Below are 6,526 nucleotides of genomic sequence, written 5' to 3'. Positions count from 1 at the left end.
TTAAAACAATATAAAACAATGAGGGGTAAAATAGGAAGTGTTAGGCCCAAGTCAGCTGGGATATATTGTGTTTTTCCTTTTAATATTTACATTACAGTCACAGTAGATGGAAATTTAAGCTGCGATATACTTTAAGAGATAGCCAAGCGTCTCCAAACGAGACTTCTTCATCAGACAGAAAACACTGTCAACTGCGGTAATTGTTGAATTTAGGACACAGCTTTATGACCATGGAATCCAAGCGGCTGTTCACTAAAAATAGCTCCAGATCTTGTCATATTCAGTTTGATGAAGCGGTCACGGACTGAATATCAACAGTAATCTGCGCTACGTTATACATGCGAATGCCTTTGATTGTTTTTGCCACTCGGAGACATTACAACAGACAGGAGGCCCGGTAGGTGTGCCGTTTTTAAATAAGTCTCAGGAAGATTGGCATGTTTATTATCCCGCTGCAGCTCGGGCAAAGAACATATTCGTTATTGCTGGGGATCTCAATGCAGCTAGTCTCCTAAAGCCCCTGGAATGAAGCGAATGGCTCAGTCACACCGCAGACTGGGTTCGACTGGAGACCAAAAATTGCAACGTTTGTTACGTTTTCACCTGGTGTGGTTCTCCTTCACACTGCACTGTGTCAAACAAACCAAACTCTTTGAAAAACCTCTTCCCTCTCCTGCCTGTGGTGGCGCCGCACCAAAAACTACTGAAGGAAACGACATGAAAACCTGTGAAGAAGACATGAGCACAACTTCCTTCTTCACAAAATGTAAACAAAAATAGTCTCATATTTTAGCAATTGTAGGACTTCTCTTTTGTCACCACAAATTATTATTTATCCTGCTAGCCCTAAACTCTCGTGTTCGCGTTGGTTGTATTTACCCAGAATTCCCTATTGTATTGTCCACTTTCTGCTTTTGGAGCGGTTTCCCATCCGTTTGCATCCACATAATGCACTCGAACCGAACCACGGTTCACTTAAACTGAGCTGAGTGTCAGAGATCGCTTTTTTAGTTCGCATCACAGTTTGATTTCTCATTCTCACTTCCCCAAACAAACTTTACTTTCTAGGAAAACGAACTAGATTGAAGCGGACCCAAAGAGGACTGGGGTGAAAATACCTGCTAGATTTCAGTTTTACAAAGTCTATTTTTTTATGTAGGACAGAATGATAGTTCACAAACCATTGGTTAATGTTGTAATTGAATGAATGTATGTATGTAAAGATGGATTAACTCATAAATACAAATGGATGGATGGAAAAATGAAAGTGGTCAGCTGATGAAGGGAGGGACAAATGAACGGATGAATAAACTTATGGATGATATACCATCAATTGGGCAGATAGGTAAGAAATGGACAGTAGAGTTGGGACTAAAGCCTGAAAAAAAATTTTTCCCCACAATTCTCCAGGTTCAATTCAAAACAGAACATAAAGCAAAGTCCCACACTTCTCCAGACTTTTTCTGACTGTGTAGGAAGGCTAAATTATCACAAAATGGAGCAAAGGCTGGCTTCCATTCAGCAGTGAGAAACGCAGTGACTAAATGTAACATTTAAAGACAAGAACAGGCTGTAGCTTGCATGTGAACCTTCTTATAGAGGAGGACATTTTTCTCTCAGCTTTGGGACTGGGAGGATGCGTGAAATTATGAGCATCAGGCTGCATCACAAGCCAGTGATCAATGCATCAGGGCTGCCAGGCAAAACAGCCTCTGCTGGGGCTCATCGTGATTATGTTACGCCAGAGATAATTTGTCAGGATTTCAGTTTTCCCCCTCACAGACATGTAATGAGAGCAAAGCAGATCCATTATGAACATGGCACCACATGACAATGACCCTCTGTTGCCGTTTTCGGCGGGGACCAGAGGAGCGATGCATTGTGTTGTCACTTTCATCTTGTCGCGCCAACGCTTTGTTGACTAATCGTCAGAGGGAGTTGTTAAGGTGTTGAAAAGAACAATGGGACCGAGGAATAAAGCGGGCTAATGCTCCGGTTTAATCTGAGTTAAATGGACATAATCTCCTTTGAATTTATGGAGAAGTGACTTCATGAATCTTTCACAGCTAAACTTGGCATTAATCGGTCTCTCGCCGGCTTCTTTTGCCAAGATCTGCTTCGGGACAGTTTACTCTCCTGATTACACACCAGAACGGGGAAATGCCTGCTTGACCTCTTAAGTTTAATTTTCAGAAAAAAATAAAATAAAATGTATATATATAAAAATATCTTATTATTTATTTAAAAAAAAAACTAAGACAGATTTCTGCGTCAGTAGTAAGGACAGAGAAGAATTGTGGTTTCAGAAATGAGGCTAAAAGCAAAACAATGTCACTGTCAGACATTAAACATGTGGGTTTTGGTGTTCTGGGGGAACTTTATAAGGAGGAGATTCCTGTATTGTCACAGTGCTGGCCCGCACGGTGACAGCTGATAAAACATTCAGATTACTCTCGACGAGAACCTTATGTTTAAACGCATTTTCATGTCAGACGGTGGAACGCGGCTCCCTCGACAGCGCAACCTGTTGCAGCTCCAGGTCTTTCAGATTGGGTAGCAGGATGTACACTCCTGTATGCGTGTGAGTGAGAAGGCTGACACACCACTGCAACAGAGTTTAATTAATTGAAAAACCGTGTAATTTTCCTTCCACTTCACAACAATGCGCCGCTTGGCACATTGGATCACATAAAGTCCCAATAAAACACATTGAAAGTCTGCGTGGCAAAATGTTAAAAAGTCTGCAATTAGATACTTTTATGAGCCATCACAGTCATCTGTCAGGCTGCAAATGGCTGGGATGTGTAACGCTTATCCCAGTTGAGCACATTTGCACAACGAACAGCTGGTTAATTCTCTACAGATGCTGCTGAAGGTAAAATGTTTGATATCCCTTTATCAAAGCTGCAAATCAGACAATGAAATGACCTCCGGTGTGATTCAGTGAAAGCAAGATGGAACATGCTCCAATCAATCCAGTAACTATTTAAGAAAGACAATAATTAAAACCATTTCTATTAATCAACTGGTCACAATTAGTTAATTGTGAAGACGTCTACTTTAAATCACTTCCACCCCCCCAAAAAACCCCATCTAGCTTTGTAATTTCCCTGCTGAATTGAAATGATTATGAAGAATATCCAATAGGAAAACAGTGCCTGCTATGAAATTAATTAAGCTGCTGGAAGAGATTTGATCTGATAGCATAAGGAGAGTAAGCATTTAAACTGGTGTGGCTCGTATAATTACTACGGCTGCACCCTGTGTCTGAGCACAAGTCAGGGCAGCTGTGGTTTTAAAACAGCGGAAAGCAGCTGGGACAGGAGGCCTGCCTCGTAGGTGAAAAGTGTCAGAGTTCATCACGGATCCCCGCTGAAGAGCAATACCTTTTCTAGCACAAACCACCTGTGCTCATGTCTTACCTCCGGCCTCGTTGAGCTGCTTGGAGCACAACGCAGACCGCAGCAGACCATCGCTCCGGCTATTTTATAGCTTATAAGCAACCTAATGGCTTGTTTAGTACAACTTAATATTATAATCAGCGAAACGGGAGGAAAGGCAAAACGCTGCATGTGAGCTAAACATGTGGAGCTGCAAACAGAATTTGCTCCCTAATAAATCTTTGCTTTATTTTATTTGACACATTCAAGACTATCATGATTGAGGAACAAAATCAGAATAAAACCATTAAAAATGTATTTAAGTTATTTTGAAATTAAATCAATCCAAAATACAATTAACTGTGGTTAACCACTTTTTGTTTTGACAGATAATAAATTTAATCTCTCAACACAACACAAATTACGCAAAAAGAAACAAGAAAAATAACATTATTTCCCTAATTAAAAAAACAAAACAAAACAAAAAAATATGATGAGAAACAAAGAACCTGACATCTACCCTTTCTGGAAAAGGTTGCAAAGTCTTTTATAAGATTGGAAATAGGAGACATTGTTATACACAGAGAAAACAAGGAACAGCTGTGACTCTTCCCAGGAGAGGCTGCTCTTTCGCTATTACTCCCAGAATGCATCAGCAAACTTATCCATGGAGCCACAGAAGAATCCAGAACAACGCCTGAACAACTGCAGAAACCTCCTCCCATCGGTTCAGGTCAGATGATCCAACAATATTCAAAAGACTGGACCAAACTAAAACTCATCCATGGGAGAGTTTTAGAGCCAAAACTACTGCGGAAGGAAAAACAAAACACAAAGTTTCATATTTTCCCCCAAAACCTCTTGGAAATTTGTACGATTTTTAGAAAAATACTGTATTTGGGTTGATTTGACAAAAGTAGAACTTTCTGGAAGGTGTTTGTCACAGTAGATCTGGCTTAATCAAACGCAACGTTTTAGAAAAGTACGATCATGCTGACAGTCAAACATGGAAGTGGTAATGTGATGGTCTGGACCTGCTTTGCTGCTTCAGTACCAACTTGTAGTAATTAATGGAGCCATCAGTTCTCTACCAGAAAACTCCACAGGAAAATATTGGATCCAGCTTAAGCACGCTTTGAGGGTGTAGCAGAACCTTCATTCACAGAAAACCAGCTAAAAAGATCCCCTCAAAATATAAAGATTTTGATTTGGCCTAGTCAGAGTCCAGAATTGCCTGATCTATATACATTTCTTCATAACTAGAAACCTTTTTATTTCAGAAAACAGAGGAAATTTGTGGAGAGAGAATTACTACATGGCTCTGTAAGTCTAATTTTATTATATAATTGAGGATGCAAATCATTTGCTTGAACGGGAGCAAAGCCTTGATAGAGGAGGGGAGGAACAAAGTAATTGTCAGCCTGTGCAACATTATAATTATTTAGATGGCGCAAAACAGAAAAATCAGCAGAAGTGCTTCTAAGGAACAAACATATTGTACGCCTCAGAGCCAACAGGAAAACAAAATAAGTCACTATCTGCTCAAGGCCAGAGGAGACGAGGAAAACAACATGAAAAATCCTAAATTAGGCCTGATGTTTATGCAAGCTATAAAAACACAACGCTCTTATTCTGAAGGAAATAGCTCGTCTCACACAACGAATGTAAACAAATTCCTAACCAAGAAAATATAAGTCACGCAGAGCTCTACAGAAAACAAGAATCGTCTTCAAGCAGATATCATTGCCCGGTCAGTGGTTGGATGGGGGAAGTAATAACGCCACAGTTCAGATGAGGGCAACTTCGGCATCTTTACAATGGCTTATGATTAAAGCTGGAAGATGCAGTGAGCCCAGCAGGATGCTGGCAATCATCAGAAAAGTGGACCGCAGTGATGGGATTGAGAGATGAGATAAACAGTTTACAGTGCAGACTGGTCCAGCATTAATACCAGCTTCTAGGAGGCTGGAGGGTCTTTGATCTGAGCCGGTGATGTCAAGCATATCACAGATATACACAGGATACATTTATATGTGTCCTTTTCATCATTACGCTCTTTTTCTGCTCTGTACTCGCTCCAAAAGCGATACGCTGACAAGCGGCGCCACAAAAACATACAGCTGGCTGTGAATTCGATCACATTCAAATAAAAAAATCTAAAGTTCTGGTTCTGGGGATGCAGAGCAGAACCAGAAGACCTGAGGGGTCTAGAAGGTTGGTACAACAGCAGGTCTTTAATGTATTGCGGTGCTAAGCCATTCAGTGATTGATAAACAAACAGTATTTTAAAGTTTATTCTTTGAGCTACAGGGAGCCAGTGGAGGGACTTTAAAACTGGCGTTATGTGCTCTATCTTCCTGGTTTTAGTGAGAACACGAGCAGCAGCGTTCTGGATCGTCTGCAGCTGATTGATTAAACATTGTGACCACAACACAACCACATGATTGATGTTCATCAGTTCCCCCAGCTGTCGGTTCTTTTTAGTAGCTATTTATTTAGCTGTAATTACAGTCGCAGGTGGATTGGGTTTGTCTCTCCCAGTTTTCCGCATGTAGAAAATGCTAGCCTAGCCAATGTCTTCCTGGCATCACAGAATTTCTACTGGGCCAATCAGCGAACAGACAGAAGTTGTGAACGCAGAACGAGGTTGCAGTTTTACCATATTCTTCATGCTTGGATGATGGAATGGATGGTGATCTGTCGGATATTAAAAGATGTGCATATTTTGTGACATAATCCTGCTTTCAGGGAGTCAAATAAGGCTTTATTGTATTTAGCTTATGCTACACTAAAGCAGACTCTTTCTACTAATAAGCAGACTTGGAACATGAAGACATCCTAGAGTTAAAGAAGTGTTGAAAGTTCAACTTCTGCCATCACTGTCTCCACGTGTCGATTAAAATCTACCTTGCAGTTCTGAGTTTGCGTTAACAGGTCATTATCAGCCAGGCGGTGCATCAGCGGAGAGTTCATTACAGAAAAAAGAATTACATTTCCAAGTTAAGGAATGATCAAATTAGATTAAATGTTATCTGAGAGACGGAGACTCCCACAGACACAGGACTGATACTTCAGCACAAACTTCAGCTGAACATATTGAGTCATGTTTCGCCAAATCACTTCAGTGACGCGGACGCATCTCGGCG

At 40.7% G+C, this 6,526-nt stretch overlaps 1 protein-coding gene across 4 annotated transcripts in view; it reads right to left on the bottom strand.

Moving 5' to 3' along the window:
- gabra3 (gamma-aminobutyric acid type A receptor subunit alpha3) overlaps nt 1-6,526 on the bottom strand; it is a 124,016-nt gene that overhangs the window by 88,718 nt on the left and 28,772 nt on the right. The window lies entirely within an intron of this gene.

The sequence above is a fragment of the Xiphophorus couchianus genome, chromosome 11 (assembly GCF_001444195.1).
Source record: "Xiphophorus couchianus chromosome 11, X_couchianus-1.0, whole genome shotgun sequence".
Lineage (NCBI taxonomy): Eukaryota > Metazoa > Chordata > Actinopteri > Cyprinodontiformes > Poeciliidae > Xiphophorus > Xiphophorus couchianus.
This window is presented reverse-complemented; position numbering and strand designations above follow the sequence as displayed.